Source organism: Fistularia commersonii, chromosome 24, assembly GCF_037954325.1.
Source record: "Fistularia commersonii isolate RoL2024-O1a breed Wild chromosome 24, RoL_Fcom_v1.0, whole genome shotgun sequence".
Classification (NCBI taxonomy): domain Eukaryota; kingdom Metazoa; phylum Chordata; class Actinopteri; order Syngnathiformes; family Fistulariidae; genus Fistularia; species Fistularia commersonii.
In genome coordinates this window covers 9,012,682-9,040,487 of record NC_141307.1, presented here as the reverse complement: position 1 = coordinate 9,040,487, position 27,806 = coordinate 9,012,682, and the positions used below count along the sequence as shown (strand labels likewise).

The following is a 27,806-nucleotide window of genomic DNA, read 5'->3' as shown; positions in this document are numbered from 1 at the left end:
AGCGAGGGCGTGGGGCTATCGCTTCTCGGCCTTTTGGCTAAGATCAAGTGTAGTATCTGTTCTTATCAGTTTAATATCTGATACGTCCCCTATCCGGGGACCAAATATTAAATTGATTTTTGGAACAGGGAGATCCACTCCCTGTTCCCTAAGCCGTCCACTCCACGCATCGACCCGGTATTGCAGTGCCTCTGGGAACGGTGCACCCCCTGCTTTTGTGTCCGATGTCAAGGTTGCCAAGTCCTCCAACAACGTCATACGTAACCAACATACACGGGACCCAGATCTTGTCTGTGCCCTGTGTGACCAGCGACACTGTCCCCGTTGTTTCTGCCGGTAGGGAACGGTAGATAGCGACACACGAGCGTGTCTGCCTGAAACCCTGTCCCTACCATTCGCCCCGTGCAGCCCAATAAAATCCCACTATGGACCAGAATTGAGCCTAAATGGATCGCATTTGAAACGGATGGATTGCCTTGTATAGACTGTGTCAGACTGGGCTCAGGGGGAAGTTTTCCCGGTCGTAGAGCGGCAGAAACCCCTCGCGGCATCAGGAGGACGGACGGAACGTGTTCCGGTTGTCCTCTGACTTCTTCGTGAAAATTGAAGCGTCCGTGTCGTTTTCGGTGTCCCGGCCCGTCAGAACTCAGAGTTGACGTTTTTTTTTGACGGAGTGTGTGTGTGTGTGTGTGTTTGTGTGTGTGTGTGCGAGGGGGAACTTGTGTGAGCTCCCGGAACAGTCCGCGTGGGTTCCCCCCCGACTGAGAACGGCGTGCGTGTGAAAGCGGTCCGTGCGCGGGACGCGTGCGACTCATACTTACCTGGCAGGGGAGATACCATGATCAAGAAGGTGGTTCACACAGGACGAGGCTCAGCCATTGCACTGCGGCTGTGCTGACCCCTGCGAATTCCCCAAATGTGGGAATCTCAACTGCATAATTTCTGGTAGTGGGGGACTGCGTCCGCGCTCTCCCCTGTCGTGCTGTTCAAGAGCAAGTCTGTGTCGCCGGAGGCCGGGTTCACTGTTTATGGTCGCACGCGCCGACCCTCCCTGGCTGGGTTGTGACCCAACTAGGGAGTTGTCGTTGCACATGGCAGGTGCACCGCAAAAGCGTGGATTTACGATCGGCCCAAAAAACAATCCAGAGTGTCCAAGTCCATGAAATGTTCCTGCTTCTTGATCTCCACTCCCTGTAGCTTCACCGTTCCACCCGAGTTCCTCTCATCCCCACACATGTATGCTGTCTTGCTGCGACTAACTTTCGTTCCTCTCCTTTCCAGAGCATACCCCCACCTCTCTATAGTTTCACCGAGACACTTTACAGTTTATAGTTTATTTTGATTTCCAAGTCTGCCTTTTATTATTTATTACTGTTATATTTTCTGTAACTCTGGCACAACAGTTTCCTTCGGGATAAATAAAGTTGTTCTTATCTTATCTTATCTTATCTTATCTTATCTTATCATATCTTATCTTATCTTATCTTGACCTCCACCTGTTTTCTGCTCTCACTACAGATCACAACGGCATCTGCAAAGGTCACAGTCCGTGGAGATTCACGTCTACCTTCATCCGTCACCGTTGCGAACAAGAAGGGGCTCAGGGCCTATCCCCAACAGAGTCCCGCTTCCACCTTGAACTTCTCTGGTCCCGTCTTACAGCACACCGCACAACTGTCTCCCAGCTAGCATACATGTCCTGCACCAGTGCAACACACTTCTCTGCCGCTCCAGACTTCCTCATAGGATACCAGAGCTCCTCTCTTGGCAACCTGTCGTATGACTTTTCAAGGTGTACAAAAAGGCAATGCGGCTCCCACCGGCCTTCTCTGTACTTCTCTATGAGCATTCTCGGCGCAAATACTGCATCGGTAGTACTCTTCCTTTTTCCATGTGTATTTTATTTAATTTTCTCTTTCTCTTGTCATTAACTGTCCCGCCGTGCATTTGAGTCCTGGTATGGCCTTTGCTAGCTCCCTCTTTACCTTAGGCTGCAGCCTAAGGTAAAGTGTGTCTGATGATTTTTGGTTATAGTAACCTTGGTTGCCACTGGCTGTAATCATGGAAACGCAATAGAAGGAGCTCCTGACACATCTGGAAATGACTGGAGGTGGAAAAGACGGGGGACGGCTGCTTATAAAATGCCCTTCCGCGTAGCCTAGTCGCGTTTACGGCCATACCACCCTGAACACGCCCGATCTCGTCTGATCTCGGAAGCCAAGCAGGGTCGGGCCTGGTTAGTACTTGGATGGGAGACCGCCTGGGAATACCAGGTGCCGTAAGCTTTTTCATGTTCGTTCCCTCTGTCAAAAGCAGGGGGTGCTGTCTCTCAAGAGCGCCAACATTTCACACACAGACACACGCCGCTCATTCCCTTGTGTCTGTCCCACCGGAGTCACCGTGAAGCCCGGCGCGACACACGCTCAGTCATAGTTCCCCGCCTTACCTTTCGGGTCAATTTCCGTTGTCTCGCCGCCTCCGTCCGTCGCTCGCCGCCGTTCTTGTCATCCCCGTACAGTATTTCTCCATGTGTGCTGAATTTCTTTTTCTCTCGTTTATACCTGTCGCTGTTGAATAATCCAACCGCTGATCGCCATACCGCTGGCTCTCCTAGGCACTTCCAGGACTCCACATGTACGGTACGTCATCAGGACCCCCTGCCTTTGAACTCCTCCTCCTCTTCGATGCCCTCCTCGCTTCTTTTTACACTCGTTTCTGCTCCTTTTGCGATCGCCAGTAATCAGCGCTTCTACCCTTGGCTCTCTTTCATTTTTCCCCATTCATTCATCATATTCCTAGGAGTCTGGTTGTTGAAGTCCAGGGTTTACTTTGATGCTTCGGCGTCCTGTCGGAGGGCCGTGTACCACGTGACCGGGCAGATGCGGAAGATGCATCAGCCATGTTGTTTTTTTTAAAGCAGGAACATCAGCCTCCACCGGGACCTCCGTGTCCGGGACGAGACGGAGGTCTTATCTTATCTTATCTTGACCTCCACCTGTTTTCTGCTCTCACTACAGATCACAACGGCATCTGCAAAGGTCACAGTCCGTGGAGATTCACGTCTACCTTCATCCGTCACCGTTGCGAACAAGAAGGGGCTCAGGGCCTATCCCCAACAGAGTCCCGCTTCCACCTTGAACTTCTCTGGTCCCGTCTTACAGCACACCGCACAACTGTCTCCCAGCTAGCATACATGTCCTGCACCAGTGCAACACACTTCTCTGCCGCTCCAGACTTCCTCATAGGATACCAGAGCTCCTCTCTTGGCAACCTGTCGTATGACTTTTCAAGGTGTACAAAAAGGCAATGCGGCTCCCACCGGCCTTCTCTGTACTTCTCTATGAGCATTCTCGGCGCAAATACTGCATCGGTAGTACTCTTCCTTTTTCCATGTGTATTTTATTTAATTTTCTCTTTCTCTTGTCATTAACTGTCCCGCCGTGCATTTGAGTCCTGGTATGGCCTTTGCTAGCTCCCTCTTTACCTTAGGCTGCAGCCTAAGGTAAAGTGTGTCTGATGATTTTTGGTTATAGTAACCTTGGTTGCCACTGGCTGTAATCATGGAAACGCAATAGAAGGAGCTCCTGACACATCTGGAAATGACTGGAGGTGGAAAAGACGGGGGACGGCTGCTTATAAAATGCCCTTCCGCGTAGCCTAGTCGCGTTTACGGCCATACCACCCTGAACACGCCCGATCTCGTCTGATCTCGGAAGCCAAGCAGGGTCGGGCCTGGTTAGTACTTGGATGGGAGACCGCCTGGGAATACCAGGTGCCGTAAGCTTTTTCATGTTCGTTCCCTCTGTCAAAAGCAGGGGGTGCTGTCTCTCAAGAGCGCCAACATTTCACACACAGACACACGCCGCTCATTCCCTTGTGTCTGTCCCACCGGAGTCACCGTGAAGCCCGGCGCGACACGCGCTCAGTCATAGTTCCCCGCCTTACCTTTCGGGTCACTTTCCGTTGTCTCGCCGCCTCCGTCCGTCGCTCGCCGCCGTTCTTGTCATCCCCGTACAGTATTTCTCCATGTGTGCTGAATTTCTTTTTCTCTCGTTTATACCTGTCGCTGTTGAATAATCCAACCGCTGATCGCCATACCGCTGGCTCTCCTAGGCACTTCCAGGACTCCACATGTACGGTACGTCATCAGGACCCCCTGCCTTTGAACTCCTCCTCCTCTTCGATGCCCTCCTCGCTTCTTTTTACACTCGTTTCTGCTCCTTTTGCGATCGCCAGTAATCAGCGCTTCTACCCTTGGCTCTCTTTCATTTTTCCCCATTCATTCATCATATTCCTAGGAGTCTGGTTGTTGAAGTCCAGGGTTTACTTTGATGCTTCGGCGTCCTGTCGGAGGGCCGTGTACCACGTGACCGGGCAGATGCGGAAGATGCATCAGCCATGTTGTTTTTTTTAAAGCAGGAACATCAGCCTCCACCGGGACCTCCGTGTCCGGGACGAGACGGAGGTCTTATCTTATCTTATCTTGACCTCCACCTGTTTTCTGCTCTCACTACAGATCACAACGGCATCTGCAAAGGTCACGGTCCGTGGAGATTCACGTCTACCTTCATCCGTCACCGTTGCGAACAAGAAGGGGCTCAGGGCCTATCCCCAACAGAGTCCCGCTTCCACCTTGAACTTCTCTGGTCCCGTCTTACAGCACACCGCACAACTGTCTCCCAGCTAGCATACATGTCCTGCACCAGTGCAACACACTTCTCTGCCGCTCCAGACTTCCTCATAGGATACCAGAGCTCCTCTCTTGGCAACCTGTCGTATGACTTTTCAAGGTGTACAAAAAGGCAATGCGGCTCCCACCGGCCTTCTCTGTACTTCTCTATGAGCATTCTCGGCGCAAATACTGCATCGGTAGTACTCTTCCTTTTTCCATGTGTATTTTATTTAATTTTCTCTTTCTCTTGTCATTAACTGTCCCGCCGTGCATTTGAGTCCTGGTATGGCCTTTGCTAGCTCCCTCTTTACCTTAGGCTGCAGCCTAAGGTAAAGTGTGTCTGATGATTTTTGGTTATAGTAACCTTGGTTGCCACTGGCTGTAATCATGGAAACGCAATGAAAGGAGCTCCTGACACATCTGGAAATGACTGGAGGTGGAAAAGACGGGGGACGGCTGCTTATAAAATGCCCTTCCGCGTAGCCTAGTCTCGTTTACGGCCATACCACCCTGAACACGCCCGATCTCGTCTGATCTCGGAAGCCAAGCAGGGTCGGGCCTGGTTAGTACTTGGATGGGAGACCGCCTGGGAATACCAGGTGCCGTAAGCTTTTTCATGTTCGTTCCCTCTGTCAAAAGCAGGGGGCGCTGTCTCTCAAGAGCGCCAACATTTCACACACGGACACACGCCGCTCATTCCCTTGTGTCTGTCCCACCGGAGTCACCGTGAAGCCCGGCGCGACACGCGCTCAGTCATAGTTCCCCGCCTTACCTTTCGGGTCACTTTCCGTTGTCTCGCCGCCTCCGTCCGTCGCTCGCCGCCGTTCTTGTCATCCCCGTACAGTATTTCTCCATGTGTGCTGAATTTCTTTTTCTCTCGTTTATACCTGTCGCTGTTGAATAATCCAACCGCTGATGTCCATACCGCTGGCTCTCCGAGGCACTTCCAGGACTCCACATGTACGGTACGTCATCAGGACCCCCTGCCTTTGAACTCCTCCTCCTCTTCGATGCCCTCCTCGCTTCTTTTTACACTCGTTTCTGCTCCTTTTGCGATCGCCAGTAATCAGCGCTTCTACCCTTGGCTCTCTTTCATTTTTCCCCATTCATTCATCATATTCCTAGGAGTCTGGTTGTTGAAGTCCTGGGTTTACTTTGATGCTTCGGCGTCCTGTCGGAGGGCCGTGTACCACGTGACCGGGCAGATGCGGAAGATGCATCAGCCATGTTGTTTTTTTTAAAGCAGGAACATCAGCCTCCACCGGGACCTCCGTGTCCGGGACGAGACGGAGGTCTTATCTTATCTTATCTTGACCTCCACCTGTTTTCTGCTCTCACTACAGATCACAACGGCATCTGCAAAGGTCACAGTCCGTGGAGATTCACGTCTACCTTCATCCGTCACCGTTGCGAACAAGAAGGGGCTCAGGGCCTATCCCCAACAGAGTCCTGCTTCCACCTTGAACTTCTCTGGTCCCGTCTTACAGCACACCGCACAACTGTCTCCCAGCTAGCATACATGTCCTGCACCATTGCAACACACTTCTCTGCCGCTCCAGACTTCCTCATAGGATACCAGAGCTCCTCTCTTGGCAACCTGTCGTATGACTTTTCAAGGTGTACAAAAAGGCAATGCGGCTCCCACCGGCCTTCTCTGTACTTCTCTATGAGCATTCTCGGCGCAAATAATGCATCGGTAGTACTCTTCTTTTTTCCATGTGTATTTTATTTAATTTTCTCTTTCTCTTGTCATTAACTGTCCCGCCGTGCATTTGAGTCCTGGTATGGCCTTTGCTAGCTCCCTCTTTACCTTAGGCTGCAGCCTAAGGTAAAGTGTGTCTGATGATTTTTGGTTATAGTAACCTTGTTTGCCACTGGCTGTAATCTTGGAAACGCAATAGAAGGAGCTCCTGACACATCTGGAAATGACTGGAGGTGGAAAAGACGGGGGACGGCTGCTTATAAAATGCCCTTCCGCGTAGCCTAGTCTCGTTTACGGCCATACCACCCTGAACACGCCCGATCTCGTCTGATCTCGGAAGCCAAGCAGGGTCGGGTCTGGTTAGTACTTGGATGGGAGACCGCCTGGGAATACCAGGTGCCGTAAGCTTTTTCATGTTCGTTCCCTCTGTCAAAAGCAGGGGGTGCTGTCTCTCAAGAGCGCCAACATTTCACAAACGGACACACGCCGCTCATTCCCTTGTGTCTGTCCCACCGGAGTCACCGTGAAGCCCGGCGCGACACGCGCTCAGTCATAGTTCCCCGCCTTACCTTTCGGGTCACTTTCCGTTGTCTCGCCGCCTCCGTCCGTCGCTCGCCGCCGTTCTTGTCATCCCCGTACAGTATTTCTCCATGTGTGCTGAATTTCTTTTTCTCTCGTTTATACCTGTCGCTGTTGAATAATCCAACCGCTGATCTCCATACCGCTGGCTCTCCTAGGCACTTCCAGGACTCCACATGTACGGTACGTCATCAGGACCCCCTGCCTTTGAACTCCTCCTCCTCTTCGATGCCCTCCTCGCTTCTTTTTACACTAGTTTCTGCTCCTTTTGCGATCGCCAGTAATCAGCGCTTCTACCTTTGGCTCTCTTTCATTTTTCCCCATTCATTCATCATATTCCTAGGAGTCTGGTTGTTGAAGTCCTGGGTTTACTTTGATGCTTCGGCGTCCTGTCGGAGGGCCGTGTACCACGTGACCGGGCAGATGCGGAAGATGCATCAGCCATGTTGTTTTTTTAAAGCAGGAACATCAGCCTCCACCGGGACCTCCGTGTCCGGGACGAGACGGAGGTCTTATCTTATCTTATCTTGACCTCCACCTGTTTTCTGCTCTCACTACAGATCACAACGGCATCTGCAAAGGTCACAGTCCGTGGAGATTCACGTCTACCTTCATCCGTCACCGTTGCGAACAAGAAGGGGCTCAGGGCCTATCCCCAACAGAGTCCCGCTTCCACCTTGAACTTCTCTGGTCCCGTCTTACAGCACACCGCACAACTGTCTCCCAGCTAGCATACATGTCCTGCACCAGTGCAACACACTTCTCTGCCGCTCCAGACTTCCTCATAGGATACCAGAGCTCCTCTCTTGGCAACCTGTCGTATGACTTTTCAAGGTGTACAAAAAGGCAATGCGGCTCCCACCGGCCTTCTCTGTACTTCTCTATGAGCATTCTCGGCGCAAATACTGCATCGGTAGTACTCTTCCTTTTTCCATGTGTATTTTATTTAATTTTCTCTTTCTCTTGTCATTAACTGTCCCGCCGTGCATTTGAGTCCTGGTATGGCCTTTGCTAGCTCCCTCTTTACCTTAGGCTGCAGCCTAAGGTAAAGTGTGTCTGATGATTTTTGGTTATAGTAACCTTGGTTGCCACTGGCTGTAATCTTGGAAACGCAATAGAAGGAGCTCCTGACAGATCTGGAAATGACTGGAGGTGGAAAAGACGGGGGACGGCTGCTTATAAAATGCCCTTCCGCGTAGCCTAGTCTCGTTTACGGCCATACCACCCTGAACACGCCCGATCTCGTCTGATCTCGGAAGCCAAGCAGGGTCGGGTCTGGTTAGTACTTGGATGGGAGACCGCCTGGGAATACCAGGTGCCGTAAGCTTTTTCATGTTCGTTCCCTCTGTCAAAAGCAGGGGGTGCTGTCTCTCAAGAGCGCCAACATTTCACAAACGGACACACGCCGCTCATTCCCTTGTGTCTGTCCCACCGGAGTCACCGTGAAGCCCGGCGCGACACTCGCTCAGTCATAGTTCCCCGCCTTACCTTTCGGGTCACTTTCCGTTGTCTCGCCGCCTCCGTCCGTCGCTCGCCGCCGTTCTTGTCATCCCCGTACAGTATTTCTCCATGTGTGCTGAATTTCTTTTTCTCTCGTTTATACCTGTCGCTGTTGAATAATCCAACCGCTGATCTCCATACCGCTGGCTCTCCTAGGCACTTCCAGGACTCCACATGTACGGTGCGTCATCAGGACCCCCTGCCTTTGAACTCCTCCTCATCTTCGATGCCCTCCTCGCTTCTTTTTACACTCGTTTCTGCTCCTTTTGCGATCGCCAGTAATCAGCGCTTCTACCCTTGGCTCTCTTTCATTTTTCCCCATTCATTCATCATATTCCTAGGAGTCTGGTTGTTGAAGTCCAGGGTTTACTTTGATGCTTCGGCGTCCTGTCGGAGGGCCGTGTACCACGTGACCGGGCAGATGCGGAAGATGCATCAGCCATGTTGTTTTTTTTAAAGCAGGAACATCAGCCTCCACCGGGACCTCCGTGTCCGGGACGAGACGGAGGTCTTATCTTATCTTATCTTGACCTCCACCTGTTTTCTGCTCTCACTACAGATCACAACGGCAGCTGCAAAGGTCACAGTCCGTGGAGATTCACGTCTACCTTCATCCGTCACCGTTGCGAACAAGAAGGGGCTCAGGGCCTATCCCCAACAGAGTCCCGCTTCCACCTTGAACTTCTCTGGTCCCGTCTTACAGCACACCGCACAACTGTCTCCCAGCTAGCATACATGTCCTGCACCAGTGCAACACACTTCTCTGCCGCTCCAGACTTCCTCATAGGATACCAGAGCTCCTCTCTTGGCAACCTGTCGTATGACTTTTCAAGGTGTACAAAAAGGCAATGCGGCTCCCACCGGCCTTCTCTGTACCTCTCTATGAGCATTCTCGGCGCAAATACTGCATCGGTAGTACTCTTCCTTTTTCCATGTGTATTTTATTTAATTTTCTCTTTCTCTTGTCATTAACTGTCCCGCCGTGCATTTGAGTCCTGGTATGGCCTTTGCTAGCTCCCTCTTTACCTTAGGCTGCAGCCTAAGGTAAAGTGTGTCTGATGATTTTTGGTTATAGTAACCTTGGTTGCCACTGGCTGTAATCATGGAAACGCAATAGAAGGAGCTCCTGACACATCTGGAAATGACTGGAGGTGGAAAAGACGGGGGACGGCTGCTTATAAAATGCCCTTCCGCGTAGCCTAGTCTCGTTTACGGCCATACCACCCTGAACACGCCCGATCTCGTCTGATCTCGGAAGCCAAGCAGGGTCGGGCCTGGTTAGTACTTGGATGGGAGACCGCCTGGGAATACCAGGTGCCGTAAGCTTTTTCATGTTCGTTCCCTCTGTCAAAAGCAGGGGGTGCTGTCTCTCAAGAGCGCCAACATTTCACACACAGACACACGCCGCTCATTCCCTTGTGTCTGTCCCACCGGAGTCACCGTGAAGCCCGGCGCGACACGCGCTCAGTCATAGTTCCCCGCCTTACCTTTCGGGTCACTTTCCGTTGTCTCGCCGCCTCCGTCCGTCGCTCGCCGCCGTTCTTGTCATCCCCGTACAGTATTTCTCCATGTGTGCTGAATTTCTTTTTCTCTCGTTTATACCTGTCGCTGTTGAATAATCCAACCGCTGATCGCCATACCGCTGGCTCTCCTAGGCACTTCCAGGACTCCACATGTACGGTACGTCATCAGGACCCCCTGCCTTTGAACTCCTCCTCCTCTTCGATGCCCTCCTCGCTTCTTTTTACACTCGTTTCTGCTCCTTTTGCGATCGCCAGTAATCAGCGCTTCTACCCTTGGCTCTCTTTCATTTTTCCCCATTCATTCATCATATTCCTAGGAGTCTGGTTGTTGAAGTCCAGGGTTTACTTTGATGCTTCGGCGTCCTGTCGGAGGGCCGTGTACCACGTGACCGGGCAGATGCGGAAGATGCATCAGCCATGTTGTTTTTTTTAAAGCAGGAACATCAGCCTCCACCGGGACCTCCGTGTCCGGGACGAGACGGAGGTCTTATCTTATCTTATCTTGACCTCCACCTGTTTTCTGCTCTCACTACAGATCACAACGGCATCTGCAAAGGTCACGGTCCGTGGAGATTCACGTCTACCTTCATCCGTCACCGTTGCGAACAAGAAGGGGCTCAGGGCCTATCCCCAACAGAGTCCCGCTTCCACCTTGAACTTCTCTGGTCCCGTCTTACAGCACACCGCACAACTGTCTCCCAGCTAGCATACATGTCCTGCACCAGTGCAACACACTTCTCTGCCGCTCCAGACTTCCTCATAGGATACCAGAGCTCCTCTCTTGGCAACCTGTCGTATGACTTTTCAAGGTGTACAAAAAGGCAATGCGGCTCCCACCGGCCTTCTCTGTACTTCTCTATGAGCATTCTCGGCGCAAATACTGCATCGGTAGTACTCTTCCTTTTTCCATGTGTATTTTATTTAATTTTCTCTTTCTCTTGTCATTAACTGTCCCGCCGTGCATTTGAGTCCTGGTATGGCCTTTGCTAGCTCCCTCTTTACCTTAGGCTGCAGCCTAAGGTAAAGTGTGTCTGATGATTTTTGGTTATAGTAACCTTGGTTGCCACTGGCTGTAATCATGGAAACGCAATGAAAGGAGCTCCTGACACATCTGGAAATGACTGGAGGTGGAAAAGACGGGGGACGGCTGCTTATAAAATGCCCTTCCGCGTAGCCTAGTCTCGTTTACGGCCATACCACCCTGAACACGCCCGATCTCGTCTGATCTCGGAAGCCAAGCAGGGTCGGGCCTGGTTAGTACTTGGATGGGAGACCGCCTGGGAATACCAGGTGCCGTAAGCTTTTTCATGTTCGTTCCCTCTGTCAAAAGCAGGGGGCGCTGTCTCTCAAGAGCGCCAACATTTCACACACGGACACACGCCGCTCATTCCCTTGTGTCTGTCCCACCGGAGTCACCGTGAAGCCCGGCGCGACACGCGCTCAGTCATAGTTCCCCGCCTTACCTTTCGGGTCACTTTCCGTTGTCTCGCCGCCTCCGTCCGTCGCTCGCCGCCGTTCTTGTCATCCCCGTACAGTATTTCTCCATGTGTGCTGAATTTCTTTTTCTCTCGTTTATACCTGTCGCTGTTGAATAATCCAACCGCTGATGTCCATACCGCTGGCTCTCCGAGGCACTTCCAGGACTCCACATGTACGGTACGTCATCAGGACCCCCTGCCTTTGAACTCCTCCTCCTCTTCGATGCCCTCCTCGCTTCTTTTTACACTCGTTTCTGCTCCTTTTGCGATCGCCAGTAATCAGCGCTTCTACCCTTGGCTCTCTTTCATTTTTCCCCATTCATTCATCATATTCCTAGGAGTCTGGTTGTTGAAGTCCTGGGTTTACTTTGATGCTTCGGCGTCCTGTCGGAGGGCCGTGTACCACGTGACCGGGCAGATGCGGAAGATGCATCAGCCATGTTGTTTTTTTTAAAGCAGGAACATCAGCCTCCACCGGGACCTCCGTGTCCGGGACGAGACGGAGGTCTTATCTTATCTTATCTTGACCTCCACCTGTTTTCTGCTCTCACTACAGATCACAACGGCATCTGCAAAGGTCACAGTCCGTGGAGATTCACGTCTACCTTCATCCGTCACCGTTGCGAACAAGAAGGGGCTCAGGGCCTATCCCCAACAGAGTCCTGCTTCCACCTTGAACTTCTCTGGTCCCGTCTTACAGCACACCGCACAACTGTCTCCCAGCTAGCATACATGTCCTGCACCATTGCAACACACTTCTCTGCCGCTCCAGACTTCCTCATAGGATACCAGAGCTCCTCTCTTGGCAACCTGTCGTATGACTTTTCAAGGTGTACAAAAAGGCAATGCGGCTCCCACCGGCCTTCTCTGTACTTCTCTATGAGCATTCTCGGCGCAAATAATGCATCGGTAGTACTCTTCTTTTTTCCATGTGTATTTTATTTAATTTTCTCTTTCTCTTGTCATTAACTGTCCCGCCGTGCATTTGAGTCCTGGTATGGCCTTTGCTAGCTCCCTCTTTACCTTAGGCTGCAGCCTAAGGTAAAGTGTGTCTGATGATTTTTGGTTATAGTAACCTTGTTTGCCACTGGCTGTAATCTTGGAAACGCAATAGAAGGAGCTCCTGACACATCTGGAAATGACTGGAGGTGGAAAAGACGGGGGACGGCTGCTTATAAAATGCCCTTCCGCGTAGCCTAGTCTCGTTTACGGCCATACCACCCTGAACACGCCCGATCTCGTCTGATCTCGGAAGCCAAGCAGGGTCGGGTCTGGTTAGTACTTGGATGGGAGACCGCCTGGGAATACCAGGTGCCGTAAGCTTTTTCATGTTCGTTCCCTCTGTCAAAAGCAGGGGGTGCTGTCTCTCAAGAGCGCCAACATTTCACAAACGGACACACGCCGCTCATTCCCTTGTGTCTGTCCCACCGGAGTCACCGTGAAGCCCGGCGCGACACGCGCTCAGTCATAGTTCCCCGCCTTACCTTTCGGGTCACTTTCCGTTGTCTCGCCGCCTCCGTCCGTCGCTCGCCGCCGTTCTTGTCATCCCCGTACAGTATTTCTCCATGTGTGCTGAATTTCTTTTTCTCTCGTTTATACCTGTCGCTGTTGAATAATCCAACCGCTGATCTCCATACCGCTGGCTCTCCTAGGCACTTCCAGGACTCCACATGTACGGTACGTCATCAGGACCCCCTGCCTTTGAACTCCTCCTCCTCTTCGATGCCCTCCTCGCTTCTTTTTACACTAGTTTCTGCTCCTTTTGCGATCGCCAGTAATCAGCGCTTCTACCTTTGGCTCTCTTTCATTTTTCCCCATTCATTCATCATATTCCTAGGAGTCTGGTTGTTGAAGTCCTGGGTTTACTTTGATGCTTCGGCGTCCTGTCGGAGGGCCGTGTACCACGTGACCGGGCAGATGCGGAAGATGCATCAGCCATGTTGTTTTTTTAAAGCAGGAACATCAGCCTCCACCGGGACCTCCGTGTCCGGGACGAGACGGAGGTCTTATCTTATCTTATCTTGACCTCCACCTGTTTTCTGCTCTCACTACAGATCACAACGGCATCTGCAAAGGTCACAGTCCGTGGAGATTCACGTCTACCTTCATCCGTCACCGTTGCGAACAAGAAGGGGCTCAGGGCCTATCCCCAACAGAGTCCCGCTTCCACCTTGAACTTCTCTGGTCCCGTCTTACAGCACACCGCACAACTGTCTCCCAGCTAGCATACATGTCCTGCACCAGTGCAACACACTTCTCTGCCGCTCCAGACTTCCTCATAGGATACCAGAGCTCCTCTCTTGGCAACCTGTCGTATGACTTTTCAAGGTGTACAAAAAGGCAATGCGGCTCCCACCGGCCTTCTCTGTACTTCTCTATGAGCATTCTCGGCGCAAATACTGCATCGGTAGTACTCTTCCTTTTTCCATGTGTATTTTATTTAATTTTCTCTTTCTCTTGTCATTAACTGTCCCGCCGTGCATTTGAGTCCTGGTATGGCCTTTGCTAGCTCCCTCTTTACCTTAGGCTGCAGCCTAAGGTAAAGTGTGTCTGATGATTTTTGGTTATAGTAACCTTGGTTGCCACTGGCTGTAATCTTGGAAACGCAATAGAAGGAGCTCCTGACAGATCTGGAAATGACTGGAGGTGGAAAAGACGGGGGACGGCTGCTTATAAAATGCCCTTCCGCGTAGCCTAGTCTCGTTTACGGCCATACCACCCTGAACACGCCCGATCTCGTCTGATCTCGGAAGCCAAGCAGGGTCGGGTCTGGTTAGTACTTGGATGGGAGACCGCCTGGGAATACCAGGTGCCGTAAGCTTTTTCATGTTCGTTCCCTCTGTCAAAAGCAGGGGGTGCTGTCTCTCAAGAGCGCCAACATTTCACAAACGGACACACGCCGCTCATTCCCTTGTGTCTGTCCCACCGGAGTCACCGTGAAGCCCGGCGCGACACGCGCTCAGTCATAGTTCCCCGCCTTACCTTTCGGGTCACTTTCCGTTGTCTCGCCGCCTCCGTCCGTCGCTCGCCGCCGTTCTTGTCATCCCCGTACAGTATTTCTCCATGTGTGCTGAATTTCTTTTTCTCTCGTTTATACCTGTCGCTGTTGAATAATCCAACCGCTGATCTCCATACCGCTGGCTCTCCTAGGCACTTCCAGGACTCCACATGTACGGTGCGTCATCAGGACCCCCTGCCTTTGAACTCCTCCTCCTCTTCGATGCCCTCCTCGCTTCTTTTTACACTCGTTTCTGCTCCTTTTGCGATCGCCAGTAATCAGCGCTTCTACCCTTGGCTCTTTCATTTTTCCCCATTCATTCATCATATTCCTAGGAGTCTGGTTGTTGAAGTCCTGGGTTTACTTTGATGCTTCGGCGTCCTGTCGGAGGGCCGTGTACCACGTGACCGGGTAGATGCGGAAGATGCATCAGCCATGTTGTTTTTTTTAAAGCAGGAACATCAGCCTCCACCGGGACCTCCGTGTCCGGGACGAGACGGAGGTCTTATCTTATCTTATCTTGACCTCCACCTGTTTTCTGCTCTCACTACAGATCACAACGGCAGCTGCAAAGGTCACAGTCCGTGGAGATTCACGTCTACCTTCATCCGTCACCGTTGCGAACAAGAAGGGGCTCAGGGCCTATCCCCAACAGAGTCCCGCTTCCACCTTGAACTTCTCTGGTCCCGTCTTACAGCACACCGCACAACTGTCTCCCAGCTAGCATACATGTCCTGCACCAGTGCAACACACTTCTCTGCCGCTCCAGACTTCCTCATAGGATACCAGAGCTCCTCTCTTGGCAACCTGTCGTATGACTTTTCAAGGTGTACAAAAAGGCAATGCGGCTCCCACCGGCCTTCTCTGTACTTCTCTATGAGCATTCTCGGCGCAAATACTGCATCGGTAGTACTCTTCCTTTTTCCATGTGTATTTTATTTAATTTTCTCTTTCTCTTGTCATTAACTGTCCCGCCGTGCATTTGAGTCCTGGTATGGCCTTTGCTAGCTCCCTCTTTACCTTAGGCTGCAGCCTAAGGTAAAGTGTGTCTGATGATTTTTGGTTATAGTAACCTTGGTTGCCACTGGCTGTAATCATGGAAACGCAATAGAAGGAGCTCCTGACGGATCTGGAAATGACTGGAGGTGGAAAAGACGGGGGACGGCTGCTTATAAAATGCCCTTCCGCGTAGCCTAGTCTCGTTTACGGCCATACCACCCTGAACACGCCCGATCTCGTCTGATCTCGGAAGCCAAGCAGGGTCGGGCCTGGTTAGTACTTGGATGGGAGACCGCCTGGGAATACCAGGTGCCGTAAGCTTTTTCATGTTCGTTCCCTCTGTCAAAAGCAGGGGGTGCTGTCTCTCAAGAGCGCCAACATTTCACACACGGACACACGCCGCTCATTCCCTTGTGTCTGTCCCACCGGAGTCCCCGTGAAGCCCGGCGCGACACGCGCTCAGTCATAGTTCCCCGCCTTACCTTTCGGGTCACTTTCCGTTGTCTCGCCGCCTCCGTCCGTCGCTCGCCGCCGTTCTTGTCATCCCCGTACAGTATTTCTCCATGTGTGCTGAATTTCTTTTTCTCTCGTTTATACCTGTCGCTGTTGAATAATCCAACCGCTGATCTCCATACCGCTGGCTCTCCGAGGCACTTCCAGGACTCCACATGTACGGTACGTCATCAGGACCCCCTGCCTTTGAACTCCTCCTCCTCTTCGATGCCCTCCTCGCTTCTTTTTACACTCGTTTCTGCTCCTTTTGCGATCGCCAGTAATCAGCGCTTCTACCCTTGGCTCTCTTTCATTTTTCCCCATTCATTCATCATATTCCTAGGAGTCTGGTTGTTGAAGTCCTGGGTTTACTTTGATGCTTCGGCGTCCTGTCGGAGGGCCGTGTACCACGTGACCGGGCAGATGCGGAAGATGCATCAGCCATGTTGTTTTTTTTAAAGCAGGAACATCAGCCTCCACCGGGACCTCCGTGTCCGGGACGAGACGGAGGTCTTATCTTATCTTATCTTGACCTCCACCTGTTTTCTGCTCTCACTACAGATCACAACGGCATCTGCAAAGGTCACAGTCCGTGGAGATTCACGTCTACCTTCATCCGTCACCGTTGCGAACAAGAAGGGGCTCAGGGCCTATCCCCAACAGAGTCCCGCTTCCACCTTGAACTTCTCTGGTCCCGTCTTACAGCACACCGCACAACTGTCTCCCAGCTAGCATATATGTCCTGCACCATTGCAACACACTTCTCTGCCGCTCCAGACTTCCTCATAGGATACCAGAGCTCCTCTCTTGGCAACCTGTCGTATGACTTTTCAAGGTGTACAAAAAGGCAATGCGGCTCCCACCGGCCTTCTCTGTACTTCTCTATGAGCATTCTCGGCGCAAATAATGCATCGGTAGTACTCTTCTTTTTTCCATGTGTATTTTATTTAATTTTCTCTTTCTCTTGTCATTAACTGTCCCGCCGTGCATTTGAGTCCTGGTATGGCCTTTGCTAGCTCCCTCTTTAGCTTAGGCTGCAGCCTAAGGTAAAGTGTGTCTGATGATTTTTGGTTATAGTAACCTTTGTTGCCACTGGCTGTAATCTTGGAAACGCAATAGAAGGAGCTCCTGACAGATCTGGAAATGACTGGAGGTGGAAAAGACGGGGGACGGCTGCTTATGAAATGCCCTTCCGCGTAGCCTAGTCTCGTTTACGGCCATACCACCCTGAACACGCCCGATCTCGTCTGATCTCGGAAGCCAAGCAGGGTCGGGCCTGGTTAGTACTTGGATGGGAGACCGCCTGGGAATACCAGGTGCTGTAAGCTTTTTCATGTTCGTTCCCTCTGTCAAAAGCAGGGGGTGCTGTCTCTCAAGAGCGCCAACATTTCACACACGGACACACGCCGCTCATTCCCTTGTGTCTGTCCCACCGGAGTCACCGTGAAGCCCGGCGCGACACGCGCTCAGTCATAGTTCCCCGCCTTACCTTTCGGGTCACTTTCCGTTGTCTCGCCGCCTCCGTCCGTCGCTCGCCGCCGTTCTTGTCATCCCCGTACAGTATTTCTCCATGTGTGCTGAATTTCTTTTTCTCTCGTTTATACCTGTCGCTGTTGAATAATCCAACCGCTGATCTCCATACCGCTGGCTCTCCTAGGCACTTCCAGGACTCCACATGTACGGTACGTCATCAGGACCCCCTGCCTTTGAACTCCTCCTCCTCTTCGATGCCCTCCTCGCTTCTTTTTACACTCGTTTCTGCTCCTTTTGCGATCGCCAGTAATCAGCGCTTCTACCCTTGGCTCTTTCATTTTTCCCCATTCATTCATCATATTCCTAGGAGTCTGGTTGTTGAAGTCCTGGGTTTACTTTGATGCTTCGGCGTCCTGTCGGAGGGCCGTGTACCACGTGACCGGGTAGATGCGGAAGATGCATCAGCCATGTTGTTTTTTTTAAAGCAGGAACATCAGCCTCCACCGGGACCTCCGTGTCCGGGACGAGACGGAGGTCTTATCTTATCTTATCTTGACCTCCACCTGTTTTCTGCTCTCACTACAGATCACAACGGCATCTGCAAAGGTCACAGTCCGTGGAGATTCACGTCTACCTTCATCCGTCACCGTTGCGAACAAGAAGGGGCTCAGGGCCTATCCCCAACAGAGTCCCGCTTCCACCTTGAACTTCTCTGGTCCCGTCTTACAGCACACCGCACAACTGTCTCCCAGCTAGCATACATGTCCTGCACCATTGCAACACACTTCTCTGCCGCTCCAGACTTCCTCATAGGATACCAGAGCTCCTCTCTTGGCAACCTGTCGTATGACTTTTCAAGGTGTACAAAAAGGCAATGCGGCTCCCACCGGCCTTCTCTGTACTTCTCTATGAGCATTCTCGGCGCAAATACTGCATCGGTAGTACTCTTCCTTTTTCCATGTGTATTTTATTTAATTTTCTCTTTCTCTTGTCATTAACTGTCCCGCCGTGCATTTGAGTCCTGGTATGGCCTTTGCTAGCTCCCTCTTTACCTTAGGCTGCAGCCTAAGGTAAAGTGTGTCTGATGATTTTTGGTTATAGTAACCTTGGTTGCCACTGGCTGTAATCATGGAAACGCAATAGAAGGAGCTCCTGACAGATCTGGAAATGACTGGAGGTGGAAAAGACGGGGGACGGCTGCTTATAAAATGCCCTTCCGCGTAGCCTAGTCTCGTTTACGGCCATACCACCCTGAACACGCCCGATCTCGTCTGATCTCGGAAGCCAAGCAGGGTCAGGCCTGGTTAGTACTTGGATGGGAGACCGCCTGGCAATACCAGGTGCCGTAAGCTTTTTCATGTTCGTTCCCTCTGTCAAAAGCAGGGGGTGCTGTCTCTCAAGAGCGCCAACATTTCACACACGGACACACGCCGCTCATTCCCTTGTGTCTGTCCCACCGGAGTCACCGTGAAGCCCGGCGCGACACGCGCTCAGTCATAGTTCCCCGCCTTACCTTTCGGGTCACTTTCCGTTGTCTCGCCGCCTCCGTCCGTCGCTCGCCGCCGTTCTTGTCATCCCCGTACAGTATTTCTCCATGTGTGCTGAATTTCTTTTTCTCTCGTTTATACCTGTCGCTGTTGAATAATCCAACCGCTGATCTCCATACCGCTGGCTCTCCGAGGCACTTCCAGGACTCCACATATACGGTACGTCATCAGGACCCCCTGCCTTTGAACTCCTCCTCCTCTTCGATGCCCTCCTCGCTTCTTTTTACACTCGTTTCTGCTCCTTTTGCGATTGCCAGTAATCAGCGCTTCTACCCTTGGCTCTCTTTCATTTTTCCCCATTCATTCATCATATTCCTAGGAGTCTGGTTGTTGAAGTCCTGGGTTTACTTTGATGCTTCGGCGTCCTGTCGGAGGGCCGTGTACCACGTGACCGGGCAGATGCGGAAGATGCATCAGCCATGTTGTTTTTTTTAAAGCAGGAACATCAGCCTCCACCGGGACCTCCGTGTCCGGGACGAGACGGAGGTCTTATCTTATCTTATCTTGACCTCCACCTGTTTTCTGCTCTCACTACAGATCACAACGGCAGCTGCAAAGGTCACAGTCCGTGGAGATTCACGTCTACCTTCATCCGTCACCGTTGCGAACAAGAAGGGGCTCAGGGCCTATCCCCAACAGAGTCCCGCTTCCACCTTGAACTTCTCTGGTCCCGTCTTACAGCACACCGCACAACTGTCTCCCAGCTAGCATACATGTCCTGCACCAGTGCAACACACTTCTCTGCCGCTCCAGACTTCCTCATAGGATACCAGAGCTCCTCTCTTGGCAACCTGTCGTATGACTTTTCAAGGTGTACAAAAAGGCAATGCGGCTCCCACCGGCCTTCTCTGTACTTCTCTATGAGCATTCTCGGCGCAAATACTGCATCGGTAGTACTCTTCCTTTTTCCATGTGTATTTTATTTAATTTTCTCTTTCTCTTGTCATTAACTGTCCCGCCGTGCATTTGAGTCCTGGTATGGCCTTTGCTAGCTCCCTCTTTACCTTAGGCTGCAGCCTAAGGTAAAGTGTGTCTGATGATTTTTGGTTATAGTAACCTTGGTTGCCACTGGCTGTAATCTTGGAAACGCAATAGAAGGAGCTCCTGACAGATCTGGAAATGACTGGAGGTGGAAAAGACGGGGGACGGCTGCTTATAAAATGCCCTTCCGCGTAGCCTAGTCTCGTTTACGGCCATACCACCCTGAACACGCCCGTCTAGTCTGATCTCGGAAGCCAAGCAGGATTCGGGCCTGGTTAGTACTTGGATGGGAGACCGCCTGGGAATACCAGGTGCCGTAAGCTTTTTCATGTTCGTTCCCTCTGTCAAAAGCAGGGGGTGCTGTCTCTCAAGAGCGCCAACATTTCACACACGGACACACGCCGCTCATTCCCTTGTGTCTGTCCCACCGGAGTCACCGTGAAGCCCGGCGCGACACGCGCTCAGTCATAGTTCCCCGCCTTACCTTTCGGGTCACTTTCCGTTGTCTCGCCGCCTCCGTCCGTCGCTCGCCGCCGTTCTTGTCATCCCCGTACAGTATTTCTCCATGTGTGCTGAATTTCTTTTTCTCTCGTTTATACCTGTCGCTGTTGAATAATCCAACCGCTGATCTCCATACCGCTGGCTCTCCTAGGCACTTCCAGGACTCCACATGTACGGTACGTCATAAGGACCCCCTGCCTTTGAACTCCTCCTCCTCTTCGATGCCCTCCTCGCTTCTTTTTACACTCGTTTCTGCTCCTTTTGCGATCGCCAGTAATCAGCGCTTCTACCCTTGGCTCTCTTTCATTTTTCCCCATTCATTCATCATATTCCTAGGAGTCTGGTTATTGAAGTCCTGGGTTTACTTTGATGCTTCGGCGTCCTGTCGGAGGGCCGTGTACCACGTGACCGGGCAGATGCGGAAGATTCATCAGCCATGTTGTTTTTTTTAAAGCAGGAACATCAGCCTCCACCGGGACCTCCGTGTCCGGGACGAGACGGAGGTCTTATCTTATCTTATCTTGACCTCCACCTGTTTTCTGCTCTCACTACAGATCACAACGGCAGCTGCAAAGGTCACAGTCCGTGGAGATTCACGTCTACCTTCATCCGTCACCGTTGCGAACAAGAAGGGGCTCAGGGCCTATCCCCAACAGAGTCCCGCTTCCACCTTGAACTTCTCTGGTCCCGTCTTACAGCACACCGCACAACTGTCTCCCAGCTAGCATACATGTCCTGCACCAGTGCAACACACTTCTCTGCCGCTCCAGACTTCCTCATAGGATACCAGAGCTCCTCTCTTGGCAACCTGTCGTATGACTTTTCAAGGTGTACAAAAAGGCAATGCGGCTCCCACCGGCCTTCTCTGTACTTCTCTATGAGCATTCTCGGCGCAAATACTGCATTGGTAGTACTCTTCCTTTTTCCATGTGTATTTTATTTAATTTTCTCTTTCTCTTGTCATTAACTGTCCCGCCGTGCATTTGAGTCGTGGTATGGCCTTTGCTAGCTCCCTCTTTACCTTAGGCTGCAGCCTAAGGTAAAGTGTGTCTGATGATTTTTGGTTATAGTAACCTTGGTTGCCACTGGCTGTAATCTTGGAAACGCAATAGAAGGAGCTCCTGACAGATCTGGAAATGACTGGAGGTGGAAAAGACGGGGGACGGCTGCTTATAAAATGCCCTTCCGCGTAGCCTAGTCTCGTTTACGGCCATACCACCCTGAACACGCCCGATCTCGTCTGATCTCGGAAGCCAAGCAGGGTCGGGCCTGGTTAGTACTTGGATGGGAGACCGCCTGGGAATACCAGGTGCTGTAAGCTTTTTCATGTTCGTTCCCTCTGTCAAAAGCAGGGGGTGCTGTCTCTCAAGAGCGCCAACATTTCACACACGGACACACGCCGCTCATTCCCTTGTGTCTGTCCCACCGGAGTCACCGTGAAGCCCGGCGCGACACGCGCTCAGTCATAGTTCCCCGCCTTACCTTTCGGGTCACTTTCCGTTGTCTCGCCGCCTCCGTCCGTCGCTCGCCGCCGTTCTTGTCATCCCCGTACAGTATTTCTCCATGTGTGCTGAATTTCTTTTTCTCTCGTTTATACCTGTCGCTGTTGAATAATCCAACCGCTGATCTCCATACCGCTGGCTCTCCGAGGCACTTCCAGGACTCCACATGTACGGTACGTCATCAGGACCCCCTGCCTTTGAACTCCTCCTCCTCTTCGATGCCCTCCTCGCTTCTTTTTACACTAGTTTCTGCTCCTTTTGCGATCGCCAGTAATCAGCGCTTCTACCCTTGGCTCTCTTTCATTTTTCCCCATTCATTCATCATATTCCTAGGAGTCTGGTTGTTGAAGTCCTGGGTTTACTTTGATGCTTCGGCGTCCTGTCGGAGGGCCGTGTACCACGTGACCGGGCAGATGCGGAAGATGCATCAGCCATGTTGTTTTTTTTAAAGCAGGAACATCAGCCTCCACCGGGACCTCCGTGTCCGGGACGAGACGGAGGTCTTATCTTATCTTATCTTGACCTCCACCTGTTTTCTGCTCTCACTACAGATCACAACGGCATCTGCAAAGGTCACAGTCCGTGGAGATTCACGTCTACCTTCATCCGTCACCGTTGCGAACAAGAAGGGGCTCAGGGCCTATCCCCAACAGAGTCCCGCTTCCACCTTGAACTTCTCTGGTCCCGTCTTACAGCACACCGCACAACTGTCTCCCAGCTAGCATACATGTCCTGCACCATTGCAACACACTTCTCTGCCGCTCCAGACTTCCTCATAGGATACCAGAGCTCCTCTCTTGGCAACCTGTCGTATGACTTTTCAAGGTGTACAAAAAGGCAATGCGGCTCCCACCGGCCTTCTCTGTACTTCTCTATGAGCATTCTCGGCGCAAATACTGCATCGGTAGTACTCTTCCTTTTTCCATGTGTATTTTATTTAATTTTCTCTTTCTCTTGTCATTAACTGTCCCGCCGTGCATTTGAGTCCTGGTATGGCCTTTGCTAGCTCCCTCTTTACCTTAGGCTGCAGCCTAAGGTAAAGTGTGTCTGATGATTTTTGGTTATAGTAACCTTGGTTGCCACTGGCTGTAATCATGGAAACGCAATAGAAGGAGCTCCTGACAGATCTGGAAATGACTGGAGGTGGAAAAGACGGGGGACGGCTGCTTATAAAATGCCCTTCCGCGTAGCCTAGTCTCGTTTACGGCCATACCACCCTGAACACGCCCGATCTCGTCTGATCTCGGAAGCCAAGCAGGGTCAGGCCTGGTTAGTACTTGGATGGGAGACCGCCTGGCAATACCAGGTGCCGTAAGCTTTTTCATGTTCGTTCCCTCTGTCAAAAGCAGGGGGTGCTGTCTCTCAAGAGCGCCAACATTTCACACACGGACACACGCCGCTCATTCCCTTGTGTCTGTCCCACCGGAGTCACCGTGAAGCCCGGCGCGACACGCGCTCAGTCATAGTTCCCCGCCTTACCTTTCGGGTCACTTTCCGTTGTCTCGCCGCCTCCGTCCGTCGCTCGCCGCCGTTCTTGTCATCCCCGTACAGTATTTCTCCATGTGTGCTGAATTTCTTTTTCTCTCGTTTATACCTGTCGCTGTTGAATAATCCAACCGCTGATCTCCATACCGCTGGCTCTCCAGGCACTTCCAGGACTCCACATGTACGGTACGTCATCAGGACCCCCTGCCTTTGAACTCCTCCTCCTCTTCGATGCCCTCCTCGCTTCTCTTTACACTCGTTTCTGCTCCTTTTGCGATCGCCAGTAATCAGCGCTTCTACCCTTGGCTCTCTTTCATTTTTCCCCATTCATTCATCATATTCCTAGGAGTCTGGTTGTTGAAGTCCTGGGTTTACTTTGATGCTTCGGCGTCCTGTCGGAGGGCCGTGTACCACGTGACCGGGCAGATGCGGAAGATGCATCAGCCATGTTGTTTTTTTTAAAGCAGGAACATCAGCCTCCACCGGGACCTCCGTGTCCGGGACGAGACGGAGGTCTTATCTTATCTTATCTTGACCTCCACCTGTTTTCTGCTCTCACTACAGATCACAACGGCAGCTGCAAAGGTCACAGTCCGTGGAGATTCACGTCTACCTTCATCCGTCACCGTTGCGAACAAGAAGGGGCTCAGGGCCTATCCCCAACAGAGTCCCGCTTCCACCTTGAACTTCTCTGGTCCCGTCTTACAGCACACCGCACAACTGTCTCCCAGCTAGCATACATGTCCTGCACCAGTGCAACACACTTCTCTGCCGCTCCAGACTTCCTCATAGGATACCAGAGCTCCTCTCTTGGCAACCTGTCGTATGACTTTTCAAGGTGTACAAAAAGGCAATGCGGCTCCCACCGGCCTTCTCTGTACTTCTCTATGAGCATTCTCGGCGCAAATACTGCATCGGTAGTACTCTTCCTTTTTCCATGTGTATTTTATTTAATTTTCTCTTTCTCTTGTCATTAACTGTCCCGCCGTGCATTTGAGTCCTGGTATGGCCTTTGCTAGCTCCCTCTTTACCTTAGGCTGCAGCCTAAGGTAAAGTGTGTCTGATGATTTTTGGTTATAGTAACCTTGGTTGCCACTGGCTGTAATCATGGAAACGCAATAGAAGGAGCTCCTGACGGATCTGGAAATGACTGGAGGTGGAAAAGACGGGGGACGGCTGCTTATAAAATGCCCTTCCGCGTAGCCTAGTCTCGTTTACGGCCATACCACCCTGAACACGCCCGATCTCGTCTGATCTCGCAAGCCAAGCAGGGTCGGGCCTGGTTAGTACTTGGATGGGAGACCGCCTGGGAATACCAGGTGCCGTAAGCTTTTTCATGTTCGTTCCCTCTGTCAAAAGCAGGGGGTGCTGTCTCTCAAGAGCGCCAACATTTCACACACGGACACACGCCGCTCATTCCCTTGTGTCTGTCCCACCGGAGTCACCGTGAAGCCCGGCGCGACACGCGCTCAGTCATAGTTCCCCGCCTTACCTTTCGGGTCACTTTCCGTTGTCTCGCCGCCTCCGTCCGTCGCTCGCCGCCGTTCTTGTCATCCCCGTACAGTATTTCTCCATGTGTGCTGAATTTCTTTTTCTCTCGTTTATACCTGTCGCTGTTGAATAATCCAACCGCTGATCTCCATACCGCTGGCTCTCCGAGGCACTTCCAGGACTCCACATGTACGGTACGTCATCAGGACCCCCTGCCTTTGAACTCCTCCTCCTCTTCGATGCCCTCCTCGCTTCTTTTTACACTAGTTTCTGCTCCTTTTGCGATCGGCAGTAATCAGCGCTTCTACCCTTGGCTCTCTTTCATTTTTCCCCATTCATTCATCATATTCCTAGGAGTCTGGTTGTTGAAGTCCTGGGTTTACTTTGATGCTTCGGCGTCCTGTCGGAGGGCCGTGTACCACGTGACCGGGCAGATGCGGAAGATGCATCAGCCATGTTGTTTTTTTTAAAGCAGGAACATCAGCCTCCACCGGGACCTCCGTGTCCGGGACGAGACGGAGGTCTTATCTTATCTTATCTTGACCTCCACCTGTTTTCTGCTCTCACTACAGATCACAACGGCATCTGCAAAGGTCACAGTCCGTGGAGATTCACGTCTACCTTCATCCGTCACCGTTGCGAACAAGAAGGGGCTCAGGGCCTATCCCCAACAGAGTCCCGCTTCCACCTTGAACTTCTCTGGTCCCGTCTTACAGCACACCGCACAACTGTCTCCCAGCTAGCATACATGTCCTGCACCATTGCAACACACTTCTCTGCCGCTCCAGACTTCCTCATAGGATACCAGAGCTCCTCTCTTGGCAACCTGTCGTATGACTTTTCAAGGTGTACAAAAAGGCAATGCGGCTCCCACCGGCCTTCTCTGTACTTCTCTATGAGCATTCTCGGCGCAAATAATGCATCGGTAGTACTCTTCTTTTTTCCATGTGTATTTTATTTAATTTTCTCTTTCTCTTGTCATTAACTGTCCCGCCGTGCATTTGAGTCCTGGTATGGCCTTTGCTAGCTCCCTCTTTACCTTAGGCTGCAGCCTAAGGTAAAGTGTGTCTGATGATTTTTGGTTATAGTAACCTTGGTTGCCACTGGCTGTAATCATGGAAACGCAATAGAAGGAGCTCCTGACAGATCTGGAAATGACTGGAGGTGGAAAAGACGGGGGACGGCTGCTTATAAAATGCCCTTCCGCGTAGCCTAGTCTCGTTTACGGCCATACCACCCTGAACACGCCCGATCTCGTCTGATCTCGGAAGCCAAGCAGGGTCGGGCCTGGTTAGTACTTGGATGGGAGACCGCCTGGGAATACCAGGTGCCGTAAGCTTTTTCATGTTCGTTCCCTCTGTCAAAAGCAGGGGGTGCTGTCTCTCAAGAGCGCCAACATTTCACACACGGACACACGCCGCTCATTCCCTTGTGTCTGTCCCACCGGAGTCACCGTGAAGCCCGGCGCGACACGCGCTCAGTCATAGTTCCCCGCCTTACCTTTCGGGTCACTTTCCGTTGTCTCGCCGCCTCCGTCCGTCGCTCGCCGCCGTTCTTGTCATCCCCGTACAGTATTTCTCCATGTGTGCTGAATTTCTTTTTCTCTCGTTTATACCTGTCGCTGTTGAATAATCCAACCGCTGATCTCCATACCGCTGGCTCTCCGAGGCACTTCCAGGACTCCACATGTACGGTACGTCATCAGGACCCCCTGCCTTTGAACTCCTCCTCCTCTTCGATGCCCTCCTCGCTTCTTTTTACACTCGTTTCTGCTCCTTTTGCGATCGCCAGTAATCAGCGCTTCTACCCTTGGCTCTCTTTCATTTTTCCCCATTCATTCATCATATTCCTAGGAGTCTGGTTGTTGAAGTCCTGGGTTTACTTTGATGCTTCGGCGTCCTGTCGGAGGGCCGTGTACCACGTGACCGGGCAGATGCGGAAGATGCATCAGCCATGTTGTTTTTTTTAAAGCAGGAACATCAGCCTCCACCGGGACCTCCGTGTCCGGGACGAGACGGAGGTCTTATCTTATCTTATCTTGACCTCCACCTGTTTTCTGCTCTCACTACAGATCACAACGGCATCTGCAAAGGTCACAGTCCGTGGAGATTCACGTCTACCTTCATCCGTCACCGTTGCGAACAAGAAGGGGCTCAGGGCCTATCCCCAACAGAGTCCCGCTTCCACCTTGAACTTCTCTGGTCCCGTCTTACAGCACACCGCACAACTGTCTCCCAGCTAGCATACATGTCCTGCACCAGTGCAACACACTTCTCTGCCGCTCCAGACTTCCTCATAGGATACCAGAGCTCCTCTCTTGGCAACCTGTCGTATGACTTTTCAAGGTGTACAAAAAGGCAATGCGGCTCCCACCGGCCTTCTCTGTACTTCTCTATGAGCATTCTCGGCGCAAATACTGCATCGGTAGTACTCTTCCTTTTTCCATGTGTATTTTATTTAATTTTCTCTTTCTCTTGTCATTAACTGTCCCGCCGTGCATTTGAGTCCTGGTATGGCCTTTGCTAGCTCCCTCTTTACCTTAGGCTGCAGCCTAAGGTAAAGTGTGTCTGATGATTTTTGGTTATAGTAACCTTGGTTGCCACTGGCTGTAATCTTGGAAACGCAATAGAAGGAGCTCCTGACAGATCTGGAAATGACTGGAGGTGGAAAAGACGGGGGACGGCTGCTTATAAAATGCCCTTCCGCGTAGCCTAGTCTCGTTTACGGCCATACCACCCTGAACACGCCCGATCTCGTCTGATCTCGGAAGCCAAGCAGGGTCGGGCCTGGTTAGTACTTGGATGGGAGACCGCCTGGGAATACCAGGTGCCGTAAGCTTTTTCATGTTCGTTCCCTCTGTCAAAAGCAGGGGGTGCTGTCTCT

At 51.8% G+C, this 27,806-nt stretch overlaps 19 non-coding genes and 1 pseudogene across 19 annotated transcripts; all 20 read left to right on the top strand.

Annotated features, from left to right (window-relative positions):
- The first annotated feature begins 17 nt into the window (after positions 1–17).
- LOC147220261 (U2 spliceosomal RNA) lies at positions 18–211 on the top strand. Its single transcript, XR_015108183.1, has one exon. It is a non-coding gene; the product is annotated as a U2 spliceosomal RNA (small nuclear RNA).
- A 602-nt stretch (positions 212–813) lies between these two features.
- On the top strand, positions 814–977 carry LOC147220260 (U1 spliceosomal RNA). The gene has a single exon (XR_015108250.1). It is a non-coding gene; the product is annotated as a U1 spliceosomal RNA (small nuclear RNA).
- A 1,189-nt stretch (positions 978–2,166) lies between these two features.
- On the top strand, positions 2,167–2,285 carry LOC147220259 (5S ribosomal RNA). The gene has a single exon (XR_015108403.1). It is a non-coding gene; the product is annotated as a 5S ribosomal RNA (ribosomal RNA).
- A 1,380-nt stretch (positions 2,286–3,665) lies between these two features.
- On the top strand, positions 3,666–3,784 carry LOC147220258 (5S ribosomal RNA). Its single transcript, XR_015108402.1, has one exon. It is a non-coding gene; the product is annotated as a 5S ribosomal RNA (ribosomal RNA).
- Positions 3,785–5,164: 1,380 nt separating this feature from the next.
- Positions 5,165–5,283, top strand: LOC147220257 (5S ribosomal RNA). The gene has a single exon (XR_015108401.1). It is a non-coding gene; the product is annotated as a 5S ribosomal RNA (ribosomal RNA).
- A 1,380-nt stretch (positions 5,284–6,663) lies between these two features.
- LOC147220256 (5S ribosomal RNA) lies at positions 6,664–6,782 on the top strand. The gene has a single exon (XR_015108476.1). It is a non-coding gene; the product is annotated as a 5S ribosomal RNA (ribosomal RNA).
- A 1,379-nt stretch (positions 6,783–8,161) lies between these two features.
- Positions 8,162–8,280, top strand: LOC147220255 (5S ribosomal RNA). Its single transcript, XR_015108475.1, has one exon. It is a non-coding gene; the product is annotated as a 5S ribosomal RNA (ribosomal RNA).
- Positions 8,281–9,660: 1,380 nt separating this feature from the next.
- Positions 9,661–9,779, top strand: LOC147220254 (5S ribosomal RNA). The gene has a single exon (XR_015108399.1). It is a non-coding gene; the product is annotated as a 5S ribosomal RNA (ribosomal RNA).
- Positions 9,780–11,159: 1,380 nt separating this feature from the next.
- On the top strand, positions 11,160–11,278 carry LOC147220253 (5S ribosomal RNA). Its single transcript, XR_015108398.1, has one exon. It is a non-coding gene; the product is annotated as a 5S ribosomal RNA (ribosomal RNA).
- A 1,380-nt stretch (positions 11,279–12,658) lies between these two features.
- LOC147220252 (5S ribosomal RNA) lies at positions 12,659–12,777 on the top strand. Its single transcript, XR_015108474.1, has one exon. It is a non-coding gene; the product is annotated as a 5S ribosomal RNA (ribosomal RNA).
- A 1,379-nt stretch (positions 12,778–14,156) lies between these two features.
- LOC147220251 (5S ribosomal RNA) lies at positions 14,157–14,275 on the top strand. Its single transcript, XR_015108473.1, has one exon. It is a non-coding gene; the product is annotated as a 5S ribosomal RNA (ribosomal RNA).
- Positions 14,276–15,653: 1,378 nt separating this feature from the next.
- Positions 15,654–15,772, top strand: LOC147220250 (5S ribosomal RNA). Its single transcript, XR_015108397.1, has one exon. It is a non-coding gene; the product is annotated as a 5S ribosomal RNA (ribosomal RNA).
- A 1,380-nt stretch (positions 15,773–17,152) lies between these two features.
- LOC147220249 (5S ribosomal RNA) lies at positions 17,153–17,271 on the top strand. The gene has a single exon (XR_015108418.1). It is a non-coding gene; the product is annotated as a 5S ribosomal RNA (ribosomal RNA).
- A 1,378-nt stretch (positions 17,272–18,649) lies between these two features.
- LOC147220248 (5S ribosomal RNA) lies at positions 18,650–18,768 on the top strand. The gene has a single exon (XR_015108633.1). It is a non-coding gene; the product is annotated as a 5S ribosomal RNA (ribosomal RNA).
- Positions 18,769–20,148: 1,380 nt separating this feature from the next.
- Positions 20,149–20,267, top strand: LOC147220247 (5S ribosomal RNA; annotated as a pseudogene).
- Positions 20,268–21,647: 1,380 nt separating this feature from the next.
- Positions 21,648–21,766, top strand: LOC147220246 (5S ribosomal RNA). Its single transcript, XR_015108417.1, has one exon. It is a non-coding gene; the product is annotated as a 5S ribosomal RNA (ribosomal RNA).
- A 1,380-nt stretch (positions 21,767–23,146) lies between these two features.
- Positions 23,147–23,265, top strand: LOC147220245 (5S ribosomal RNA). The gene has a single exon (XR_015108632.1). It is a non-coding gene; the product is annotated as a 5S ribosomal RNA (ribosomal RNA).
- A 1,379-nt stretch (positions 23,266–24,644) lies between these two features.
- On the top strand, positions 24,645–24,763 carry LOC147220244 (5S ribosomal RNA). Its single transcript, XR_015108550.1, has one exon. It is a non-coding gene; the product is annotated as a 5S ribosomal RNA (ribosomal RNA).
- Positions 24,764–26,143: 1,380 nt separating this feature from the next.
- LOC147220243 (5S ribosomal RNA) lies at positions 26,144–26,262 on the top strand. The gene has a single exon (XR_015108396.1). It is a non-coding gene; the product is annotated as a 5S ribosomal RNA (ribosomal RNA).
- A 1,380-nt stretch (positions 26,263–27,642) lies between these two features.
- On the top strand, positions 27,643–27,761 carry LOC147220242 (5S ribosomal RNA). Its single transcript, XR_015108395.1, has one exon. It is a non-coding gene; the product is annotated as a 5S ribosomal RNA (ribosomal RNA).
- Positions 27,762–27,806: the final 45 nt, after the last annotated feature.